This window comes from Bidens hawaiensis, unplaced genomic scaffold (genome assembly GCF_021521415.1).
Source record: "Bidens hawaiensis isolate Kalapana, Puna unplaced genomic scaffold, B.hawaiensis_p1.1 tig00014336_1, whole genome shotgun sequence".
Lineage (NCBI taxonomy): Eukaryota > Viridiplantae > Streptophyta > Magnoliopsida > Asterales > Asteraceae > Bidens > Bidens hawaiensis.
Genome location: NW_027492234.1, coordinates 502,145 through 529,450, shown reverse-complemented (window position 1 = coordinate 529,450; position 27,306 = coordinate 502,145).

Sequence of the window (27,306 nt, the reverse complement as noted above, 5' to 3'; positions counted from 1 at the left end):
AAAAGGAGATACTGATGCCCTTGATATCCATGATCTTCCATGCGATGGCCTTCTTATGGTTTTTGAGAACCTTAATAAGTTCGTCTTTCTCTTCTTTGGAAAGGTGAGATGAAATAATTACTGGGAGTTGAGAATCTTTTTCTAAAAAGGCGTATTCGAGATGGTTTGGTAGTTCTTTTAACTCTATGGCTGGTGGTTCTTCAATTGATGGTTTTGATTTTTCATTACATTCGGTGATCTCACATACTAATTCCGATGCTTCGTGATAGTCATCATTGAGATTTTCGTTTTCTAAATTGGGTTTGGTGATGGTTTTGTCTAAGATTTGCGTTTCGAGTTGGTTTGTGATGGAGGAATCTCGCACATAGCAACTCACGATAGAATCGATGATGCTCTACAAACTTAAATAACCGACATACTTTTCAGCGAAAAAATTAAATAAAAACACACAACAGTCGCCCTAGTCACTTTCCATTTTTAGGTAAAGGGCTATCCCGTATATCTACAAGTGAATATCAGGACCAAACATATTCAAATATATGTCCTTTAAATTTGAGTAACTGGCTTAATTTTAAGAAAAAAAGTGCAAAAATATTTTAAAAAATTTTGAAATATTTGAATGTTTTTGGTTTTTCTCTATATAAACAGAAATCACAATATTTTTGAATTTTCAATTTTTTAATGTATTTAGATTTTCTCTATACATACAGAAATCACAATATTTTTGTATTTTTCAATTTTCTCCCCCAAAATCCAAAACAATAAAATAATTAAAACCAAAATAAAATTGATTATCCGAACTTAAAGATATCAACAAGAGTTTTCAATCCGTTTAAACCAAGGAAAAAGTTAAATCGCGTTTTTTCAAAAGCTTTGGTAAACAGATCGGCTTTCTGAAAATCAGTGTGCACCTTTTCAAAATCGATTAATTTCTTTTCAAAACAATCAAGGATAAAATGATATCAAATTTTGATATGCTTTGTCTTAGAGTGGTGCACGGGGTTCTTGGTAATACTAATAGCAGCAGAGTTATCAATAAATATGAGAGGAGTAAGAAACTTCAAACTGTAATACCGCAAGTGTTGCTGGATCCAAAGAACCAGTGAGCAGCAACTCGAGGCTGCCACATACTCTGCTTCTGCGGTTTAAGTGGAGACCGTTGTCTGCTTTTTACACTGCCGGGAAACAAGCTGGATTCCTAGAAACTGACAACCCCGCTATAGTAGATATGAAATTCATCTTGCATCCTCCATAGTCAGAATCAGAAAACGCCGTGAGTACAAAGCTATCATCTTTGGGATACCATAAACCGGTGTCAGGATTACCCCTCAGATAGTGAAGAATATGTTTAACCGCCGCTAGATGAGTCATTCGGGGACTCGATTGATACCTAGCACATAAACAAACAACAAACATGTTATCAGGACGAGAAGCAGTTAAATACATTAAAGAACCTACAAAGGGTTGGATCTACGGTATCCTCTAATTCATCCGGTGACAAATTATGACCCACGAGAAGAGCCTTCGAGGGGATTATTTTAGGCAGCTATCTTGAATCGGCTCAAGACATCATTCACATATATTGTCTGATGAATAAAATTTCAGTGTCGGACTGATGAACCTACAACCCTAAGAAGAAATCCATCTCCCCATGGAGATCATTTCAAATTTCATCTGCATTGACTTCTCAAACTCCTTACACAGCTTGTCGTTTGTATAACAAAATAAGATGTCATCGACATATATTTGAACGAGGAGCAAATCATCACCAACATTCTTATAAAGAGAGTACAGTCCACAGTTCCTCGTTTAAAGCCATTATCAGTCAGATGGCCAGCAAGTGTGCCATACCAAGCTCTCGGGGCTTGGTGTAGACCATAAAGAGCCTTGTTCAATCGGTAAACACGGTTTAATATGGATCTTCAAAACCAGGAGACTGCAACACAAACACCTCTTCATGAAGTTCCATATTGAGAAACACACTCTTCACGTCCATTTGATAAAATTTAATATTTTGGAAAGCTGCATAGGCCAAAAATATTCGTATAGCCTCCTATCGAGCAACTGGAGCATATACTTCCGTTAACCTATGCCTTCTTGTTGATAAAACCCTTGCATAACCAAACTTACTTTATTTCTGACAATGACCCCACGATTATCCTTCTTACATTTAGTACCCATTTGTTCGGAATAGGCTTCTTTACTCTAGCAGGCTTGTTAATGAGATCCCAAACACCCAGTCGATTAAACTTTTGCAATTCTTCTTGCATTGCTTCTACCCATGAAGAATCTTCAAGCTCCATACGAACACTTGTTGGTTCCATTTAAGACAAAAAGCAAGTGTATTTTGTGAGATTCTTGATTCCTGATGAATGCATATCGGCATACGCGCACAATACATTAACGTCACTTAAAGTAGCAATCTGATGACGTGTTTGCACACCAACATAAAGATCACCAATGATGTTGTCTTGAGGATGATACTTGTGAATCCGAAGTGTCGGATTTTCAGGCACAACAACATTATCAGTTAAATTAGTCAGATTCTCTTCAGCATCATGAGACGATTCACCAATCTCATGAATTTTAGGAAATGGAGCTGAAAAGGAATCAACAAAATGACCATCATCTGATGAAATAGAAATAACATCAGACGTCTTAGGAAGATAATTTTGTGTAACATCATCATAATTAGAAACTGAAGACCATGGGGTTGAAAATTGATCTTCTAAATAAGCACGCACCAAATCTTCATCAGGTTGATCAACTATGGTAGTAAACGAATTAAATAAACTTTCATAATCAAACATCCAATTAGGACCTTTGCTAGCAAGGGGGTGTTGTGTATTGTTGACAATCAACATGGTACCACTCTTCAACACAATCCGAAGTAAAATTGAAGACCCGTTTCTATGAGATGCATAATCCAGGAAATAACCTTCAATTGCCTTTTCTTCGAATTTTCCAGAATATCTTTTCAACATAGTGTAAGGACACCCGAATGTTTTAAAAACTTTAAATTAGGTTTACGATTGTTAAGAAGCTTGTAACTTGTCTTTTGTAGCTTCTTCACAGTCGGAACACAATTAAGTATGTAGCAAGCAGTATTTACCGCCTCATTCCAAAATTGGACATGAAGCTTTGAATATGCCAACATTGTTCTTGCAGCTTCAGTCAGTGTTCGGTTTTTCCTTTTAGTAACACCATTCTGTTGAGGTACATATGGAGCACTATATTCTCGATGAATTCCTTTTTGAATACAAAAGAAATCCAATACAGTGTTTTTGAACTTCGTACCACTATCACTCCGAATACGTCTCACCTTGTGTTTGTATAGTGATACGATCATTATGATAAGATTTTTCACAAGAATAGGTGTCTGATATTTAGAACTCAAAAATAACACCCACGAGTATCTTGAATAGTCATCAGTGACAACTAGACAACACCAATCCAACAATATTCGCACGATTCACAGGACCAAACAGATCCATATGAAGTCATTCCAAAGGAGTATCAATGGAATTAATACTTAGACGGGTGTGACTTCTTTTCCTGTTTGCTTTTTTGCATGAAACACAGTGATAAGTTAGTTTGAAGTGTTTCAGGGAAACCGCATCCACCTAATCATTTGTCATCAGATAATTCATCTTTCTTACATGAATGTGACCCATACGCCTATGCCACAGAATCGAGTCTTTCTTAGTTGCGTTTGAGAAAAAAACACGTTTCAATAGAAGTAGATACCTTAGTATTTGTTAGAGCATTTTTGTCTAATTCTAGGTCTAATGGGCTTATTATGTCATTTGTATGATTGTTAAGGGCTAAATTGTCATTAGATGAAAGTTTGTAAAGTGAAACGTATAAGTATAGGAGCGTATAAGCTTATAGGCCCATATAATCTTATACGTTGTAATGTAGCATCTATATATAGGGCTTTCATGTTTAGATTTCACATCAATTGTAACAGTTGAGATTCAGTTTGTACTCTCATTGTGAGATCAATATACTGAATGTTAGGAGTGTTTGTGTTTTAACCGCTTTATGATATAATTCCGCTATATTGTATCGTATAGTAAATAAAATTGAATCGGTCCTAATCATTAAGATTTAACGTACATGATGTTTAGCATGATCAGTATCATGTTCCTACAAGTGGTATCAGAGCATTAGGCTCATATTTACTACTGTTCAAAGCCCATTCAAGGTCAAATTGATAAAGTTTTTGAAGTTTTAAAGGTCAAAAGTGAACCGCCTGCAATTTCATCAATTACTCACTGTTTGATGGATGATTTTTCAATTCGTTTTGTCATCATGATCGCGGTTACATATTCGTCGTATCTGCATGAGTGAATTGCATCTGTACAAGCTCAAAATCAAATTTTGGAATCTTAATGTTGAACAGTCCTGAGAAACGTATAAGTTGTTTGTTTCACGCATATGTTATACAGACAGATAAGTCAGTCCGTGTAAGGTTTTGGTCCGCATAAGTTTACACTTTCTTGAGGATTACAAGTTATTTTAAAGATATACGGACGCATAAGGGTTATCCGTTTGACGTTACACGCTTGTTACAAGTTACATGTTTGATTAGGGTTACACGTTTTGACTAGAGTTACACGTTTGACTAAGGTTACACGTTTGACCAGGGTTACACGTTTTATCAGGGTTACATGGTTGTTCAAGGTAATACGTAAATTCAAGGTTATATGGGTGAAATAAAAGGTATACACTGGTTAATATTGGTTTTCAAAAATGGAAGATTTAAATGCTTTTGTTTCACATGCTTCACCAATTATTCATAACATAAACTTGGAGAATGAGATGGGGACGTTAAACAAACCCCCAAAGTTGCTTAGGGTGGAAGATTATCCTAACTGGGCCAATAAGTTTGAAACATATGTGCAAGCCATGAACTATGATGCGTGGGAGGCCGTTGAAGTTGAGTACATCATACCGAAGAATGAAAATGGCACATGTCATAGGTTATCACAAACACTCGATGGTGACAAGACTAGTTTCATGCGTGAGAAAAAGATGATGAACTTATTTCAGCAATTTATCAAACCTGAGATTTTTCAACTCCTGCAACATAATGGATCTTGCTATTCAATATATAAGGCTCTTATGAACAAAGATCATGGTAATGCTGACATGAGAAAATCAAAGATGAATTTGATAAAAAAGAGTTTGATATATTCACCAGGGTCAAAGGTGAAACAATGCCTCAAATTATTGAAAGATATTGTCATCTTGTGAATGAGATGAAGAGATTAGGGATTAACAAAGAAGATTTTAAGCATATTGATAAGCTGGCTGATGCTTTTCCTGGTGATTGGAGTATGTTATAATGATTCAACAATCAAATTAGTAGCTTATGCAAGACTCACTTTGGCTCGATTCATTGAGAAACTGGAGGCACGCAAACTTGAGTTGAGAAAGAAACAAAAAATGAAGAATTCATCTACTGTTCAAGACATTGGTTTGTATTTCAATTCTTCACAATCCATGATTGCACCAAGTCAAAAGATTCAAACTGCGCATGTGACTAATAGCAGTTTTGGTGGAAGTTCTTCTCAACCTACAGTAGAAAATCGATAAATTAATACTCGATTATTTAATAAACTCTCTAAGATAATATTTTTTGCCGGTCCCGACTCGGGGATAGGGTGCTAAATTATTAATTCGCTAAAATTATAAGATAATACATTTTTAATAATTTCTTAGACCCCATATAAAATATAAATTAATAATTCCTTATATATAGCATATTACATGAATTATTTATGAAGGTTTTTTGAAAAATGACTCAATTGTCTTTTGTTTTTTGTTGAAATCAATTTCCCCTTGAATCTCGTCTCTAAGTTTCCTTAGCATGGTAAGAACTTCTGGTGTTGTTTTCTCATAGCTCAACAAGAAATTGTTCAATCTGACTGCCGCTTTAATATCTTCGTTTCGCGAAGGGGGCTCCATTGTAGAACTTTCATCATCTTCTTCATCGATATCATCTTTATTAATTCCAATAAAGCTTTCAATAATTTATTCACCAGTCAACAACTGTGCAACTACATTTTCTTCTGGTTGAGTTAGAACATCTTCGACATCCATTGCATTGCGATAATCCAACTCTTTGATCAATAATTAAGTGGAAGCTTGAAAGGTGTTTGTAAACTAAGTATTCTACTATAAATTAATAAAATATTAATTAATATATAAATTAATAATGATTAATTTATCGATTAATTATGTAACAATTCCGGCAAATTCAGGTATACCCTAGCCGGAATATACTACTTACGTGTTATTTAATACTGAGTATATGAATTATAATGTGATTATGCGAGTATATAAGATTCTCAGTACGAATTATACTCAAATGTACAACTAGTCGTATCGGAATTACGATTAATCGATGAACGGTATTGAAACCCGAACGAATCGGGAATTACATTATAGACGAAATATATAATGCTTAGTGATGTTTACGAAGTATTAAAGCTTCGGGATAAGTGAATTATAGCACAGAAAAAGGATTTCGATTTATTAGTACGTCGGTACGATAAACGAAACCTTTAACATCAAACCAAGCAAGAGACGATCGATCAAGCCGAAAAAGATGCACAATTACCGACAATATGATGTGTTAAGTCAATAAATGTCATGGTTTAAGTTTTTAAAGTTTTTAAATCGGTTTTATATAAATTTTAATTTTAAGCCAAAAAAACGACCGTTTTGGCCTCGTTTTGAGCGAGATTTAACGTTTAACCGAAAAACGAACTGAACCAGATTATCCACAACATTATCCGGATTACACAATCCAAATGTGTGGCCAATATTTGAGATGTGGGCCCCACCTCACACCACATCAAGACCGATCGGTCTTATGCACACACATACACACTTCATTTTCTTTTTTCTACATACATTCAAGCTCCAAAACCTCCTCCAATCTTCAACCCTCATCCAAACCCTTGATTTTTAACAAGAATCACAAGGTAAAAACATGGTTTTAATGGTTGATTCATAAGTTTTAATTCCATAATCTTGAGAAAATGAGGTATCAAATGAAAAATGGTTGAGAACCCGAGATGAAACCGATTCTCGTGTGATCAAGGGATGTATACAAGTTATACAAAGGATCTTGGTCCAAGAAAGTAGTTAAAAGAGTCAAAAACGAATTTTTACGGTTAAAATCTTTGTTTTGATATTATAATCGAAACCATGAAAGAAATGGCTTGATTGTGGGTATAACTTGCTTGGTGTGGTGTTGTTGTGCTGTTAGGTGTTGTATCTAGTGGCTAGCAAAGGCTAGAAACCAAGATCTTTGCGATCTAACGCTAGAAAACACAAGGTAGTTCGGTTTTCGTATGATTTAGATAATTTGGACAGATTGTGATAGACCTAGAGTTGGGTCACGAAATTTCACAGAAATGATCTACACATGAAAATATGAGATCTGTGAATTTTTGGTAATTTTTAGATAAAGGATGAATATTTGGTGAATTTAATGCTTGGTTTTGGCCAAAAATTGTGAAAAATAGCTAAACATCATGAAAAATTCTGGAAAATTTTAGATAAGCTTTTTATAACATATAAAAGTAACACACAAAATTTCAGGTTCATTGGAGAAGTCTAAGTAGGCTTTTCAGTAAAACGAGCTCTAGGGATTTCTAGCTCGGTTTTGGTAAAAATGTAATGAAAAATGAGTTTTTGGTTCTGGAAAAATTACAGGTAACTATTTGAGTGACAGGCGTCATCCCAGAAAAATTTGGGATTTTTTGAAGGTCGTTTGGTATTTTCGACATATTTGGTGTTTAAATGACGTTTAAAAATGGTTAAATAAATTTTAGATATAAAAATTAATTCCGGAAAAATTTTATAAAATTCCTTACTGTCAAAATAAGGTTTGTACAAAATTTCAAGGTCCGAGACTAAACGGATATTTATTTGTGCTAAATGAAACTTAAAAACAAACTTTTAAAGCATAAAACGAGTAAACGGCGAAGTTCGCCTAAGCGAGCTGACTGGTGTTTGAAAACCTTAAAAATGGATGATTTTTATGAAACTAAGTTAATCAAGTAAAAATAAATCATCCGAAAATAATTCGGATGATTTGGGTAATTTTACCCGACTTAACCGTTTCCGGTGTATTAAAGGCGGAAACGGGCCCCGCGGCCAAACGGGGTGTCTAACCGAGCTCTAATTTCACCACTTTAATGAAAATATCAATAATGACTATTTTCGGGACGTATGTGGTCAAACTCATTTTTTGAAAACGTAAAGACGAATAACCGTGCTAGGCACGCAAAACGAGAAAACAAACTATCGGTAGTTTTGACTAAAGAACTCTAAGTGATATCACAATCTAAGTCCTGAAAAGTATTTCGGGGTTAACATTGTCCCCGGATCGTGTATGGTATTGGGTTAACAGTGTCCCTAGACGTACCGGTTAACACGAATTTAAGTTATATTGATAGAAATTGTGTAGTAACGATTTGGGGATCGTATTACAGATCCGTACCAGTAGCCGTGCACCGTAGTACATCTTTGCTCACAAGAAGGTGAGTTTTCACGAGCCCCTTTTACTGAACTGTTTTAAATATTTTCCCGGGGTGGAAAGCATGATTTTATCAAAGTGTTTAAGTACATGCTGATCGCATGGAAATGAACGTATTTATATAATGTTTATTGTACAGGAATCGTACGGTAATGAACTAAGATGGTAATTGTCTGAGTTGCTAACAGTGTAAGGCCCGAAACTGTGTTCTGGGGTAACTGAGTTCCCAGAGGTTATTAAATGTGTTCTGGGGTAACCGAGTTCCCAGAGGTTATTAAATGTGTTTCTGGGGTAACAGAGTTCCCAGAGGTTATTAAAAGTGTTTCTGGGGTAACAGAGTTCCCCGAGGTTATTGGAAGTATTCTGGGGTAACAGAGTTCCCGGAGGATTATCGATATGTTTTGGGATTAACAGAGTTCTCACTTGTGGGCTCAGCATAATTACATCGCTTATTTATGATTATTATAATGATTTGTTATGGTTTATTTAAATTAGTGAAACTCACCAACTATTCGTAGTTGACCCGTTATCTTTACATGCTTTCTAGGTACACTCAAATTGGAATGAGTGATATGTGTTCGATGCTGTGTGCTATTTTGTGGAAGTCTAGAGATCTATATTTTGCATTAAAAATGTTAATGTACTATCGGTAACACTTATGTGATAACGCTTAGATGGTTATGAAACTCAGAACAATGTAATACGTTTAAATTAATGTAGTGGTGTTTTCTTTATAAACAATGCTGTTGATATCAGATGTGTTTGTTGCATCCCGTGTACGTTTCCGCTGCGGTTACGGGGTGTTACAGAACTTGGTATCAGAGCCATTGGTTATAAAGAATTAGGATGTCTTTAAAAGATACCTAAAATATAACCAGTAGCTCAAGTATTATAGGATCTGAATATCAACTAATAATTTATTGTGACGAGATCAGGATGAACTTGGATGGACAAGTGGGTTATTATGGTCCGGAACATAATAACAGACTTGTCTGCACGAGGGAATTCAGGGAAAGTCACGGGGGACTTTAATAGGTAAAATTGGCAACATACGTGCAAATATGTGATAATATTGTTATGTGGTCAAGTTGTATAAGTAAGTGTATATTAATTTGATTATGATTTACATTATGAAAAGGACTATATGTTTGCTAACTTGTGTACAGGTAAGCATGTCAAGATCATGAAGTTTGTCGATTGAGGAGGACCCGGAGGAGGTCAGCTCCGGGGACTCTGGGAGCCCACTCGTAGCATCTAGCACAGAGCCTAGCGAGGCTAGCCTTAGGAGTTCCGGCCAGTCCTCCCCAGCTAGGATTGCCAGATCCCCGACCCCATCCGCACCACAGGCCGCCCCTGCACCCCCCGGATTCGGTCCCCGCCTCACGGCGCGGATCAGTGTCCCGTATGTTCCACCTACCTCTACCCCACCCAGATCCAATTACCACAGAGGCGAGTCCTCCCGCCCCCAGCCCGGGCCTGTGCCGCCACCTGTGTGGGGTACCCCCAGGCCAGCCAGGGATGAGCGTCCCTCCACCGAGGCGGCGTGGCTCCGGGTGCTCACCGAGCGGATGAATGAGCACACCACCGCCTTGAAGGTGGGTATTCAGAGGAGGAATCAATTGGTGGATTGCATACTGGACAGCCAGCATGCGATCGCGCAGCTGAGGAGGGAGGACGCCTACTCACTGGGGTTGATTGACCGGATGGAAACACGGATCCGGGGTTTAATGGCAGTGATTGTGGGGATGGCGGCGGTGTTGGTGTGGTTGGTTTACCACCGTGTTTAGTTGTGTTGGGATGGGAATAGACAGTGACCGTTTTTTTTTGATACTCTGTGTAAGCAGTTAGTGGTGATGCTAACATGGAGTGAATCTTGTTTAGTTATAATACAACCACTGGCCCTTAGGGGGGGTCTCTTTTGGGGCATATCAGTATAGATACTTTTGGGTATCATTCAAGCACTGACCCATTGCGGGTTATGTCGAGATGATGCCGACATAGGCCCTATGTAGGAAGACTTATCTTATGTAATGATGACAGGAAAGTATGTAAACTAACATGGATGTAATATGTACTAATGTTTACTATGAATGGAATGTTTGTTGTGTTTTATGATTGAAACTTGTATTAATTATATATATTTCTTGATGTTGTGTAGAATGGCACCAAAACGCTCAGCCCAATTGTCGGAAGTGGACGTGAGCCGTTTGATTGCTCGACAGTTGGAGGCGGCGATACCGGATATAGTATCGCGCATCGCCGCCAGTATTAACAATTCGACCAATCCAACCCCTCCGAGCAATCAAATGACCACCAATAATGACGGGGAACGAAATACTAATCCTCCGCAGAATGATAACACGATTCTGAGTAATGACGCACCGCCTAGGGTGGTCGTTACAGACAGTAATGGCCCTATACCTACGGTAGAGACGAACCGTACTGAACCGATTCGTGCATCCAGGGGATGTTCGATCAAGGACTTTATGTTGTGCAAACCTCTAGAGTTTAGCGGGTCTGAAGGACCAAATGGATTAGTTAAATGGATCGAGAAAATAGAATCCGTGGTGAATATCAGCAACTGCCCCGAGGATTGTGTTGTTAAGTATGCTGCCTGTACATTCACGGACCATGCCTTGACATGGTGGAACACGATAGTGCAGACCCGGGGCCAGGCGGCGACAAACCGCATGACCTGGACAGAGCGTAAGGCTCTTGTACTGGAACATTTCTGCCCGAAAAACGAATTGCAGAAATTAGAAAATGAATTGTGGAACCTGGAAATGCAGGGGGCAGACCATTTGGGTTATACGAACCGGTTTAATGAGTTGTCGCGATTGGTACCATGGTTGGTCACCCCAGAGTCGAAGAGGGTGGAGCGTTATATTTGGGGGCTAACTCCAGTTGAAAGGAGTATAGTCAATTCTGGGGGACACCAGACGTATGAGGGTGCGGTGACGCAAGCTGGTATCGTCACGTATGATTTCGTAAGAAGCGGGTCACTGAAGGTGGCAGGAGAGTCCGCTGGGGGGAAGCGGAGTTCACATGACCATAGGACCCAGGAAAAGCAGCAAGGTAAACGTGCTAGACCCACTGCCCAGAACTACGCCATGACTAGTTCGGGCGGAAGGCAAGAACCGCAGAAGGGAACGTTTCCTAAGTGTGGGAAATGTGGTTACCACCATGGTGGCGTGTGCAAAGAGGTGGTGTGCCACCGGTGTGGCAGGATTGGACACTACGCACCAAATTGTAAGACAAATCTGAACAACCTGAACCGACAACCGCAACCTATCCGTACGCAGCCATTTAAGACCCAACCAGCCCGACAGCAGAACCCGCAAGGAAACCAAATGGTGACCACCAGCCGTGCTTGCTATGAATGCGGCAGCACGGATCACTTCAAAAGACACTGTCTGAAACTGAACCAGGGAGGAAACGGGAGGCAACCCTCGGGTCAGGCATCGTCGTCCAATCCGGCGCGAGGCCGAGCATTCGTGATGGGGGCGAACGAGGCACGCCAGGACCCCAGCGTAGTGACAGGTACATTCCTCGTCTCTGATCATTACGCTTCTGTATTATTTGATACAGGCGCCGATAGAAGTTTTGTCTCCGTTAGATTCCTGTCGATAGCAAACCTTCCAATTGGTGAAACCATAGAACCTTACACCGTAGAAGTCGCTAACGGTAAAACCATGATAGTTAATCAGATAGTTCGGAATTGCCCTTTTATTCTGAACGAACAATCCTTTCCGATTGACTTGTTACCGGTAGAATTGGGTAGTTTTGACGTGATAGTGGGAATGGATTGGTTAGCACGTAACAAAGTAGAAATAAACTGTGAAAAGAAAATCGTCAAGATCCGAGTGTCGGATGACGAAGAGGTATTAGTGCAGGGTGAGAAGTCGGGCAATATGATACCGTTTATATCCCACCTCAAGGTGTTAAAATATATACGCCAGGGATGCGTGGCGTATCTAGCAAGCTTGACGGCCACGGATCCTGAGGAAAAACGGGTGGACGATATCCCCGTGGTACGCGAATTTCCACAAGTTTTCCAAGAGGAACTTCCTGGATTAACGCCAACCCGACAGGTCGAATTCAGAATCGATCTGTTACCTCAAGCTGGCCCTGTTGCTAAGGCACCTTACCGACTTGCACCATCTGAGATGCAAGAATTATCCAACCAGTTGCAAGAATTGTTGGATAAAGGATTTATTCGTCCTAGTTATTCCCCATGGGGTGCACCGGTACTATTCGTGAAAAAGAAGGACATAAGCCATAGAATGTGCATTGATTACAGGGAGTTGAACAAGTTGACAATCAAAAATAGGTATCCTCTCCCCCGAATCGATGATCTGTTCGACCAACTACAAGGTGCGAGCTATTTCTCAAAAATAGATCTTAGATCGGGATACCATCAGGTTAGAATTCAGGAGGAGGATATCCCGAAAACCGCATTCCGGACTCGCTACGGCCATTACGAGTTCTTAGTTATGCCTTTTGGGCTAACAAATGCGCCAGCAGTATTCATGGATCTCATGAATCGAGTCTGTAAACCCTACCTCGACAAATTCGTCATCGTGTTTATTGACGATATTTTGATATACTCGAAGAATAAAGAAGAGCACGAGCAACATTTAAGATCAATTCTAGAACTTCTAAATCAGGAGAAGTTGTATGCAAAATTCTCCAAGTGTAACTTCTGGTTACAAGAAGTGCAATTCCTTGGTCACGTCATAAACCATCAAGGAATACACGTTGATCCAAGTAAGGTTGAAGCAGTTAGGAGTTGGCAAGCGCCTAAATCGCCAAAGGAAATCCGCCAATTCTTGGGCTTAGCTGGATACTATCGTCGATTTATAGAGAACTTTTCCAGCATCGCCCAACCTTTAACCCTTTTGACCCAAAAGGATCGAAAGTATGAATGGGGTGAAGAGCAGGAAACGGCGTTTCAAACGCTAAAACAAAGATTGTGCCAAGCGCCAATCTTAAGTCTCCCAGATGGAGACGATGGTTTTGTCGTGTATTGTGACGCATCCCGGAGAGGGTTAGGATGCGTGTTGATGCAAGATAATAAAGTCATAGCCTATGCTTCCCGACAGTTGAAAGTACACGAGAAAAATTACACTACTCATGACTTAGAACTGGGAGCAGTTATCTTCGCACTTAAAATCTGGAGACATTATCTCTACGGTACAAAGTGCACCATCTTCACCAATCATAAAAGTTTGCAACACATATTCGATCAGAAAGAACTGAATATGAGACAACGAAGATGGGTTGAATTATTAAGCGACTATGACTGTGACATCCGTTATCACCCCGGCAAGGCTAACGTCGTAGCCGATGCCTTGAGTAAGAAGGATCGGGTTAAGCCATTGCGAGTGCGAGCGCTGGGGATGATAGTCCAGTCGAACCTTTCGGATTTGATTCGAGTCGCTCAACGCGAGGCGTTGGAAGAGGAACAATTGGAAAAAGAGGGACTTTTCGGTAACGAGAAGAATTTCAAACAGCGCAAGGACGAAATTCTCTACTTCAAAAATCGGATTTGGATCCCGACCCTCCATGATCTTCGTGAATTGATCATGAACGAAGCGCATAAATCGAAATATTCCATACATCCGGGTTCGGATAAGATGTACAAGGATGTGAAAGAATTCTACTGGTGGCCGGGTATAAAAAAGGATATAGCCACGTACGTCAGTAAGTGTATGACTTGTGCGAGGGTTAAGGCGGAACACCAGAAACCCTCGGGAATGTTACAACAACCGGAAATTCCTGAATGGAAGTGGGAGCAGATCACAATGGATTTTGTGACACACCTCCCCAAGACGTCCCGTGGACATGATGCAATTTGGGTAATCGTGGATCGATTAACCAAATCGGCACATTTTATTCCAATTAGAAATAATTATAACACTGAGAGACTTGCGCAGATTTATATAAATGAAATTGTGTCTCGTCATGGTATACCCATCTCGGTCATCTCCGATCGGGATAGCCATTTCACCTCCAAACTTTGGCAAGCTGTCCAAGAAGCGCTGGGAACGCGTATTGATCTAAGCACAGCTTACCACCCTCAGACCGACGGTCAGTCTGAGAGGACCATCCAAACCCTGGAGGATTTGCTTCGTGCATGCGTACTGGATTTTAAAGGAAATTGGGATCAACATCTCCCACTCGATGAATTTTCCTATAATAACAGTTATCATAGCAGTATAAAGGCAGCGCCTTACGAAGCATTGTATGGTCGGAAGTGCCGATCACCACTCTGCTGGACTGAAGTGGGCGACACACAGGTTATTAGATCAGATCTGGTCCAGGAAACGACCAGCAAAATTCTTGAAATTTAGAACAATCTGAAGGCCGCACGGGATCGGCAGAAGAGTTATGCCGATACCCGTAGAAAACCGTTATCATTTGAGAAAGGTGATAAAGTGTATTTGAAAGTATCATCTTGGAAAGGAGTAGTCAGATTTGGAAAGGCGGGGAAGTTAGCCCCTAGATACATTGGACCGTTCGACATTATTGCAAAAATCGGTCCTGTAGCATACCGATTAGAGCTGCCTGATGAACTGAGTGCAGTTCACAACGTGTTTCACGTGTCGAACTTGAAAAGGTGTCTGTCGGATGAGACATCGGTGTTACCTTTAGAGGGTGTCCAAATAAATGATAAGCTCAACATTGTGGAGGAGCCCATAGAAATAGTAGACGGGAAAATCAAGCAACTTAGACACAATAAGATCTCGTTGGTCAAGGTTAGATGGAACTCGCAACGAGGCCCAGAATATACATGGGAACGTAAGGACGAATTTCGGAAGAAATATCCCCACCTATTTCCGCAAAAGGAAGTAGTCGATGCGTAAAATTTCGAGGACGAAATTTTTGTAACGGGGGGAGAATGTAACAATTCCGGCAAATTCAGGTATACCCTAGCCGGAATATACTACTTACGTGTTATTTAATACTGAGTATATGAATTATAATGTGATTATGCGAGTATATAAGATTCTCAGTACGAATTATACTCAAATGTACAACTAGTAGTATCGGAATTACGATTAATCGATGAACGGTTATTGAAACCCGAACGAATCGGGAATTACATTATAGACGAAATATATAATGTTTATTGATGTTTACGAAGTATTAAAGCTTCGGGATAAGTGAATTATAGCACAGAAAAAGGATTTCGATTTATTAGTACGTCGGTACGATAAACGAAACCTTTAACATCAAACCAAGCAAGAGACGATCGATCAAGCCGAAAAAGATGCACAATTACCGACAATATGATGTGTTAAGTCAATAAATGTCATGGTTTAAGTTTTTAAAGTTTTTAAATCGGTTTTATATAAATTTTAATTTTAAGCCAAAAAAACGACCGTTTTGGCCTCGTTTTGAGCGAGATTTAACGTTTAACCGAAAAACGAACTGAACCAGATTATCCACAACATTATCCGGATTACACAATCCAAATGTGTGGCCAATATTTGAGATGTGGGCCCCACCCCACACCACATCAAGACCGATCGGTCTTATGCACACACATACACACTTCATTTTCTTTTTTCTACATACATTCAAGCTCCAAAACCTCCTCCAATCTTCAACCCTCATCCAAACCCTTGATTTTTAACAAGAATCACAAGGTAAAAACATGGTTTTAATGGTTGATTCATAAGTTTTAATTCCATAATCTTGAGAAAATGAGGTATCAAATGAAAAATGGGTGAGAACCCGAGATGAAACCGATTCTCGTGTGATCAAGGGATGTATACAAGTTATACAAAGGATCTTGGTCCAAGAAAGTAGTTAAAAGAGTCAAAAACGAATTTTTACGGTTAAAATCTTTGTTTTGATGTTTTAATCGAAACCATGAAAGAAATGGCTTGATTGTGGGTATAACTTGCTTGGTGTGGTGTTGTTGTGCTTGTAGGTGTTGTATCTAGTGGCTAGCAAAGGCTAGAAACCAAGATCTTTGCGATCTAACGCTAGAAAACACAAGGTAGTTCGGTTTTCGTATGATTTAGATAATTTGGACAGATTGTGATAGACCTAGAGTTGGGTCACGAAATTTCACAGAAATGATCTACACATGAAAATATGAGATCTGTGAATTTTTGGTAATTTTTGGATAAAGGATGAATATTTGGTGAATTTAATGCTCGGTTTTGGCAAAAAATTGTGAAAAGTAGCTAAACATCATGAAAAATTCTGGAAAATTTAAGATAAGATTTTTATAACATATAAAAGTCACACACAAAATTTTAGGTTCATTGGAGAAGTCTAAGTAGGCTTTTCGGTAAAACGAGCTCTAGGGATTTCTAGCTCGGTTTTGGTAAAAATGGCATGAAAAATGAGTTTTTGGTTCTGGAAAAATTACAGGGAACTATTTGGGTGACAGGGGTCATCCCAGAAAAATTTGGGATTTTTCAAAGGTCGTTTGGTATTTTCGACATATTTGGTGTTTAAATGACGTTTAAAAATGGTTAAATAAATTTTAGATATAAAAATTAATTCCGGAAAAATTTTATAAAATTCCTTACTGTCATAATATGGTTTGTACAAAATTTCAAGGTCCGAGACTAAACGGATATTTATTTGTGCTAAATGGAACTTAAAAACAAACTTTTAAAGCTTAAAACGAGTAAACCGGCGAAGTTCGCCTAAGCGAGCTGACTGGTGTTTGAAAACCTTAAAAATGGATGATTTTTATGAAACTAAGTTAATCAAGTAAAAATAAATCATCCGAAAATAATTCGGATGATTTGGGTAATTTTACCCGACTTAACCGTTTCCGGTGTATTAAAGGCGGAAACGGGCCCCGCGGCCAAACGGGGTGTCTAACCGAGCTCTAATTTCACCACTTTAATGAAAATATCAATAATGACTATTTTCAGGACGTATGTGGTCAAACTCATTTTTTGAAAACGTAAAGACGAATAACCGTGCTAGGCACGCAAAACGAGAAAACAAACTATCGGTAGTTTTGACTAAAGAACTCTAAGTGATATCACAATCTAAGTCCTGAAAAGTATTTCGGGGTTAACATTGTCCCCGGATCGTGTACGGTACTGGGTTAATAGTGACCCCAGACGTACCGGTTAACACGAATTTAAGTTATATTGATAGAAATTGTGTAGTAACGATTTGGGGATCGTATTACAGATCTGTACCAGTAGCCGTGCACCGTAGTACATCTTTGCTCACAAGAAGGTGAGTTCTCACGAGCCCCTTTTACTGAACTGTTTTAAATATTTTCCCGGGGCGGAAAGCATGTTTTTATCAAAGTGTTTAAGTACATGCTGATCGCATGGAAATGAACGTATTTATATAATGTTTATTGTACGGGAATCGTACGGTAATGAACTAAGATGGTAATTGTCTGAGTTGCTAACAGTGTAAGGCCCGAAACTGTGTTCTGGGGTAACCGAGTTCCCAGAGGTTATTAAATGTGTTCTGGGGTAACCGAGTTCCCAGAGGTTATTAAATATGTTTCTGGGGTAACAGAGTTCCCAGAGGTTATTAAATGTGTTTCTGGGGTAACAGAGTTCCCAGAGGTTATTGGAAGTATTCTGGGGTAACAGAGTTCCCGGAGGATTATCGATATGTTTTGGGATTAACAGAGTTCTCACTTGTGGGCTCAGCATAATTACATCGCTTATTTATGATTATTATAATGATTTGTTATGGTTTATTTAAATTAGTGAAACTCACCAACTATTCGTAGTTTTCTTTACATGCTTTCTAGGTACACTCAAATTGGAATGAGTGATATGTGTTCGATGCTGTGTGCTATTTTGTGGAAGTCTAGAGATCTATATTTTGCATTAAAAATGTTAATGTACTATCGGTAACACTTATGTGATAACGCTTAGATGGTTATGAAACTCAGAACAATGTAATACGTTTAAATTAATGTAGTGGTGTTTTCTTTATAAACAATGCTGTTGATATCAGATGTGTCTGTTGCATCCCGTGTACGTTTCCGCTGCGGTTACGGGGTGTTACAAATTAACAACTCTTTTAATTAATAAATTTTGGTGGTCCCAAGTGTATTATTTTATAGAGTTTCTTCTGTAGTCAACAAACCAACATACCTCATTTCTCAGGTTGTTATGTTGGTACCAATGCTTCAACTGATGTTCCTAAACAATCATCAAAAACAACAAGTCCACCTTCTGATGTTGTACATTGCAATATCGCTGTGAATATTAAAAACAACAATGGACTTACTATGGAGAATGTTCAAGAGCACATGGCCTTTTTGGGTTCTGTTTTGGAGTCATATGAATGCTTAATCATTGGCCGTATTGGCAACTATAATATGACAAAAGAAAATTATGACCAGATCGACCCAGAAGAGATGGAGATGCTGGATATCTGTTGGTGCATGACGAGCGTGGTTAGGAGGGCTCAGAGGTTTAAGGAAATCACTTGGAAAAACTGTTTGGATGGAACTCTGCTAAGCTTGGTTTTGACAAGTTGAAGGTCAGATGCTTTAGAAGTAAGGAAAAAAGACATTTTCAAGAGGGAGTGTACCAATCCTGAATTTGGGGATTCAACTCCTAATCCATTTGGCAAGACTACAATCGACAAGCTATCTATCATCAAAGCTCACCAACACAAGCTTTAAAGAAACAAGAAGCTTCATCTTCAAAATCTTGTCATGCTCAACTAGATGAGGGGTTCAACTGGAATTCAGTGGTCCATAAAGCTAATGTGGTAGAGATAGTTGGTGAATATTCTCACAAAACAAGAGGACAGTATTGATGTACAAATTGAAGATGTCACTGAAAGAAGGAATGATGCTGAAGAAGAAATTTCTACTAAGGAGTCTCCAAAAAGTTTGATTCAATTCCCAATGTATTCTTTAAATCATATTTTCCACCTAATGTCTTTGAAAGTTTTGCAAGTTGGTTCAATGGCGAAGAAGTGCCACATGGGAAGATAGATTTTGGAGGTGATGATGAGCTAGAGGAGGAAACTAATGAGACTAATATTGCATCAAAAAGTTGATCAAGTGATAAATCTGAGATGGTTGATCAAGAAGGAATTTCTATTGATGATGATACTCCTGTTCTTCAAGTTAACATGGCCGGTCAGGTAAAATTTTTTCCTGATGAAATTCAACGCATTTATGAATCAGATTAACAAAAGGAATCATTTTTGGACGATATCATTTTTGGGTCAACGAATGATGTTCTGTGCCAAGATTTTGAGGAGGTTATGAAGTCGAATTTGAAATGAGCGCTATGGGAGAGTTGAAATTTTTTCTAGGATTGCAAGTCGAACAAGATTCTGATGGGATCTTTATTCACCAGACAAAATATGTCAATGATATCCTTGAAAAGTTCAACATGGCTGACTCATCGCCGAGTAGCACTCCTATACCTGTTAATCATGGAATTGGTCCTGATCCCACCGGGGAGAAGGTCGATGAAATACTCTACCATTCTATTATTGGTTCCCTCATGTATCTTACTACTTCTAGGCCAGACATCATGTATTCGACTTGTCTTTGTGCCCGATATCAATCCAGTCCAAGGGTCTCTCACCTAACGATGGTGAAGCGAATACTTCGGTATCTTAAGGGGGATCTAGGGGTGGGTCTTTGGTATCCTCGAGATGATGTATTTGAGCTGAGAGCATATTCTGATTATGATTATGGTAGTTGCAACTGAACGCCAAATCTACCATCGTCGGCTGTCAATTCTTTGGTATTTGGCTGGTGACATGGCAGTGTAAGAAGCAGACGACTATGTCACTATCCTCCTATGAAGCTGAACATGTAGATGCTTCTATCTGCTGTTCCTAGGTTTTGTGGATACAACAACAAATGCACGACTACGGTTTGAATTTTCTTACCACTCCTATTTTTGTAGATAATACTGCTGCCATATCTATAACTAAAAACCCAGTAAGTCACTCGAAAACAAAACATATTGACATATGGTATCACTTCATCCATGACTGTTACGAGCAGAACTTGATTACCGTAATAAATATCACACCGATGAGCAAAAAGTTGATCTTTTTACTAAAGCTTTCAATAAAAACAGTTTTTTGTATTTGTTGGGTCTTAATGGTATAAAGTCTATGGGCTGTGGGAGAGTGAGTGATACTGAGGTTATGGATTTCGACCTTTGAGCAATCGTTCATCGAGTCAAATTTTCTTTGTAAATTGTTTTTTTAAATGATTTAGGGGGAGAAAGAGGTTAGGGAAAAATACAAAAAGATTGTGATTTCAGTTTGTTTAGAGAAAAACCAAAAATTTTCAAATATAACCTGTCACTGAAAATTATGTCAGTTTCTCATATTCAAAGGACATATACTTGTATATGTTTGGTCCTGATATTTACTTGTAGATTTTCGGGAGAACCATTTAACTTAGAATGGAAAGTAACTGGGGCGTTTGGTAAAATTTCAAAAACATTTGAAAAAATTCTTAAAATTCAAAAACTTTGAAAAATGTGCAAAATACAAAAACAATAGGAAATTGCTCCTCAAAATGAGTTTTGAAACATAAAAGGAAAATGATAGTACATTGATTGTCTTGTTCCAAATTCGGTAAATTGAAGAATAAAAGTCGATTGCTTAATGTTCGATGTATGGGTAGGCTTTTGAACAAACAAGTAAGGGAATAAATGATATAAACATAAATTACCATGTTGAAAGATATTCTAGCAAAAGTCTTGGCACGGAAGGTAGAAATGTAATAGCCTGTCATACTCAAGTCTTATGTTTCAGTAGATCACAAAAAGTGTTAATAAAGTGTTTTAAGCGTCTGGTACATGGTCTACACTTCAATGGTGTATGGTTTTATAGCCTTCAATCCTGTATTAATGGGATGCATTAGGATTCTGGAGCAATGAGGTCTTTATGCGTTTTTCATCTGGGTATTCAAAAGAATATTTCAAATCCTGCTCAAGTGAGCGAACCCTTGATAAGTCATTAAATATGATCACTATGTACAAAAGTACAAAATTTCACTACTGACTTGATCAAAAAATTTAGCCATACACTGTTCCTCCCTTGCGCGCGTCTTAATACCATTAAGAAACGGACCAAGGGGAATACGATGTATGTAAGCCGACATATGGAAGCTTGGTGTGTTGCTTGATAATGAGGGTATGTCTTGTTGTGGAAATCCATTGCTATGATTGCAAAAAGGTAAAAAATTTTAAAAAAAGTTTTGATCTGCTGGTTCTAAGGTTTAAGTCAAACTGGGGTGATATGGTAAAAATCAAAATAAACCTTAATCAAGATTAGAAACTGATCATGTTATGATATTATGTGCTTAATTGAACTTTAATCCTATTTATGATATCTCTGAATCTTTTGTTACAAGAGTTTAAGTGGACAAAAATATCCATAATCGACTTAACATCAAACATAATTAAACTGAAAACCGTGATGGAAGAATGGATTGATCAATATGATTCCTTTCTCAACTCACAAAAATATATGTTTCATTTTATTGGTTATTTGTTCTTAGTTTGATGTATTTTGTCCTTCAAAATTTTCTTTCTTTAAACCAAAAAGATTTTACTTTTCTGAATTATTTTTGACTTTGGTGAAAGGTGATTCGGGTATGGATATCCAAGAATTAGATTTGAGAGTTTGTTTTCTGACAAAATTATTCAAAAATGGGAATTAAATGCTTTAATGAATTGACCGAGGTCATTAACTTGGACTTGGTTAAATTCTAAAATTCTAATAAAAATTTTAATCTGTTTCAAAGCCTAGGGCTTGTGTTTACTTTTAGATCAAACATATAAATTCGTTTTTTCGGTTTGAAGATTTCATAGTCAAAGTCATACTCGATAATGGTTTAAATAAAAAACAAAAAGTCAAAAATTAGGAACTTATACGGGCGTATAAGTCATTATCTTTTATAGGCATATAAGTGTTGATATAAAAGGAAGTTATACGGGTAAGTCTCATTATTCTTAATCGCATAACTTTCTTGAGACTTACACGTTGATTCATTATTTAAATCAGTTGTCCGTATACTTGTTTGCTTTTGTTTGTTTATTGTACTTGTGGTTAATTCGCACACTACAAGTATCATTCAAGGTATAATTTCATGCTGATATGAAATATTTGAATTGGTTTTTTTGCGATGAACAGTAACTTTTGATCTTTGGACTTAATTGGACTTAATATGTTCATTATTCATAGGGGTTTGTTTTGGTTGTGATTCACGATGATATTCTGAACTTAATCGTCCATAATTTCTTGTCTGATATTGCCTGATTTGTTCAATTGTAGATTGACCTAATGTTTGACTGTTCAAACGTATAAGTTTTGTTGAACTTATACGGCGTATAAGTGTTGTCACTTATACGGTGTATAAGATCAAATTTCTTACACGTTTGATGATCTTACAAGTGGATTGATGTTATACGTTAATGAGGTTACACGTAGAAACTAGACTTATACGTTATGGAACCTTATATGTTTGAAGACTTTATACGCTGTTCATAGACCTTATACGTTTGAATGTGGAATATTTGACTCCTTGTGTACAATTTCTGGTTCAACTACATCCTCAATAACGAATTTCTCAACAAAGACTTTGTTACTCTGAATATGTGGTTCGTGAGTAGAATAATTTTCTTTGTCGTTTTGTTTTGATTTCTCCACATGAATGACTGGTTCAATAACAGTCTCTTCATTTCCCACAAATGGATTTTGGGAATAGTCATCATGAAATGGTGGAGGAATATCAAGAAAACCTAAAACATTTTTAGAACCCTTTTGTTTACCAGACACTTCAATAATTTCATTTAATAGAAAGGATGAATTTCTAAAGTTGCCTAATTTGCTTTTCAACTCTGGAACCTCATTTTCAAGTTCGGTTATTTTAGATCTTTGTTTGAGAATATCCTGAAATTGTTTTTCATTATTGGTCATTTTCACTAAAAGTTCTGCTTTCAGATCATGATTACTTACAGAAAATTCCTCAATCTTATCCTTATATTTCTTTTGTGTTTCTAATGATTGTCTATATGTATCCTTGACTGAAGCAGGTTCTTTAAGAAATGAATCATTTTGATCATTAATTAAATCAATATTTGACTTGAATGTGTCAAATTAGAACTAGACACATTATCCGATAATTTAACAGAATCAGAAGAAGAACTGACCTCGTCAAATTTAGCCATGCAAGTAGAACTAGTCGGATTCATTTTGCAAGAAACATCATAATCTGATTCAGTGTCAACTTCACTTTCAGATGTCAATCCCACTCCACTTGCATCTTGAAGATTTTCAGTGTGCTCAAACATTGCCAAATTAGCTTGACCTCCATTCCCCAGCAGTCGTTGATTCCAATCTATCCCGTCAGCTGTGAGTAAAGCTTGTGATCCCGCAGCCTTTGAAGAATCTCCCCCAGAAGGTTTATCTTTCACCTCTGTAAAAGTGTATCCTGAACTTCTGTCTTGAGAACGAGGACCATTGTATTCTTTATTTGGCTTATCACATTCTTTAGCAAAATGACCAAACTCTTGGCAATTGTAACATTTTACTTTCAATTTGTCAAAACCAACCCGTTTGTTCAAAGATGGTAAATCTTTTTCAGTTCGTTTCATGAACTTTTTCACTTTTCGTAATATCATAGCCATATTCCACTTGAGATTCATCAAATCAAGATCATCAGGATCAATCTGATCATAATCTTTATCAGTCAATTGTAGCAATTTTTTTACCCACCAAGTTTTCATAAGAAGTCATAAATGCATAAAGAAAAGCAAAAATATGTTCAGATTCCTTCATGTTTACATTCGTTGGAGCAATGAAAACATTTGAAGTTGATCCACTAGGTATGCCATTGATCCCAGAAGCCATGAAACATACATTTGGATCACTATTGGAAGATGATCCCTCTTTTGCAGTTTGAGTAAGAAATGCATTAACTGGAGCGACAATACTACTCAAAGGCAAACATCCTCCATATAATGTCGGGTCTTGAGTTTCTTTCGATGACTTTTTACATTTTAAATCATAATCTCTATTTTCAATCTTTTGCATAAATTCCATTGCAGTAAGATCTTCATTTTTAAAGAAACTATTTTCTTTAAGCACCATGAGAAACGTTGAGTAAGAACTTGGAAGAGCATTCTTCACAGTGTCAATCTTATCCATATCACTTGGTTCCATTTTTAACTTATTCATTTGAGCAATATGATGATTGAATCTTGTGAGCATTTCTTCCACAGTCTCTCCTTTCAACAAGTTAAAATTTCAAAACTGAAACTTTAACATTACCCTTTTTACTTTCTTCAGTATTACCCATACTTCTCATTCTAATATGTTGAAACAAGGATGCACAAATTTTAATACTTCCCACTTGATGGAACATATTGTCAGGTAATGCCATTGTTAAAGTGGAATATGCCTTTGTTTCAATCTCTAGAGCTTTCTTTTCTTCTTGAGAATATTGAGAAAAAGCCTTTGATGTAAACCCTGTAGTTGCACTACCAACCATAGGCACAATGTATACATCATCAAGACATCGTGAACAATCAGGGTGTACGGACCCTAGATGTGCTCTGAAACGTGGTTCCCATTTAGAAAACTCACTAAATTTCATTAAACATGTACAATTTGAATGAGATATAATTTCAGCATCGAGATGTAACATTTGCTGCATTAACATGTTCTGAGAAGCCAGTGCTTAATAACCAACCATAAAGTTTAATCAAATTTAAAATTCTAAATTGAAAACTCTGTAACGAATGGAAAGACGAATGATGTATGTTTGTTGACGAATGATGAACAATTATGAATGATTATGACAAATGAACAGTGACGAATGAGTAACACGAATAGCTTAACGAATACCTGACGAATGGTTGATTAATGGCTAATGAATGGATTAATGAATGATATGACGAATCACTGACGAATGGGTTGACGAATGGTGTGACGAATGGAGTAATGAATAAGGTAACAGATAACTTTGTAGCAAATGAGTTACTATGACGAATGAATGTTGATTGGACGACAAATGAGTGAGGACGAATGAACTTTAAATGACGAATAGTTGATAACGAATCAGCAACAGTACTGAATGAGTTTATTATTATGTTGTAACAAACTTAACACGTGGCAAAAATCAGTTATACTTTAATAACGAATGAGCATTAAACCGTATAATGAATGACCAAACCCATTATAACGAATGATCATAAGAATCTTCAAAATCTTCAAACAAATTTCAAGATCTGGAAATTTTCCAAATTCAAACAACGAAGCAGACGATTACAAACTCATGGATTTCTCAATCAATACTTAATCAAATTACACAAACCATAGCTTAAACAACTCGTAATCGTCCCGCGGACAAATCTGAAACACTACAATCAATCCAAACCCAGTCCGAAATCCAACAAATCACAAAACAGAAACCTCTGTTTCTTTACCACTCAAACTCATTTCAATCCATTCCAAATTCATACAAAAATCCAATTCAATCAAACCACACCTCACACTATGAAAATCAACTCGAAATTCGATCAAATCATTATCCAATTACCACCTCAATATACTAATTCGATGAAAATTGAGAACCTAAGACTCGGATCTATAATTAACCAATCTAACTATGAGTTAACCTTCAATTTATATTAAAATACCTTAACATAAACATAATCTAACCCTGGATGCTCTAATACCACTTGTTAGAAACAAACACGACTAGAGCTTCAATTGAACGAATTCGTCATATCAATTGAACATCGGATCTAATTATCTAATATATGTTTACGTATATCAGGCTTGATAATATTAGTGAATTTTTGAATGGATAATAGGGCAGAGTAACGACACAGGAGAAATTAATTTATAAACACATAAATTTTACTTAGGCTGAACAACCTATATATAGAAGACGGATGCTATTCGTTACACATTCCATAACGAATGTCATTCGTCTTCATTACATAAATAACCAAAATGGTATAGAGAATGACTCATTCGCTATACTCCATTCGTTAACATTCCATGAAGAATGGATACAACGTATATGGTCCATTCGTTAAACATCCTTAACGAATGGACATATAATAAACACGATTGGTCTCATTCGTTAAACAACCTTAACGAATGAGCCATAATGAGAACACTAAAGAGCTTCAGTTGATTGATTCCGACATATCAATTGAACACATGATCTAATAATTTCATATGTGTTTATGTAGATTAGACTTGATTAAGATCAACGAAGTGCTTGGGAGAACAATTGGGCAGAGTAATCAAACCTGAGAATTAACTTAAAAACACTTAAATTACTCTTTGGCTGAGCAGCCTATATATAGAAGACGAATGCCATTCGTTACACATTCCGTAACGAATGGCCTTCATTCGTTTTCATTGCATAAATAACCAAAATGGTATAGCGAATGACTCATTCGCTATACCCCATTCGTCAACATTCCATGACGAATGGATACAATATATAACGACTAAGGTCCATTCATTAAACATCCTTAATGAATGGATATATAACGATAATGATTAAGGTTCATTCATTAAACAACGAATGAATAATAATAAACACGGTTGGCCTCATTCATTAAACATCCTTAACGAATGAGCCATAACATAACGTATGGGACATATAATTACTAAATTTCCCTTTACATTAAAATAATAATAAATTACATAACGAATACAAAGACTCGAGATGAAAAAACCGTGCACTAACAAACACCCCCTCGTCTTGAGCTCTTTGTCTTTAC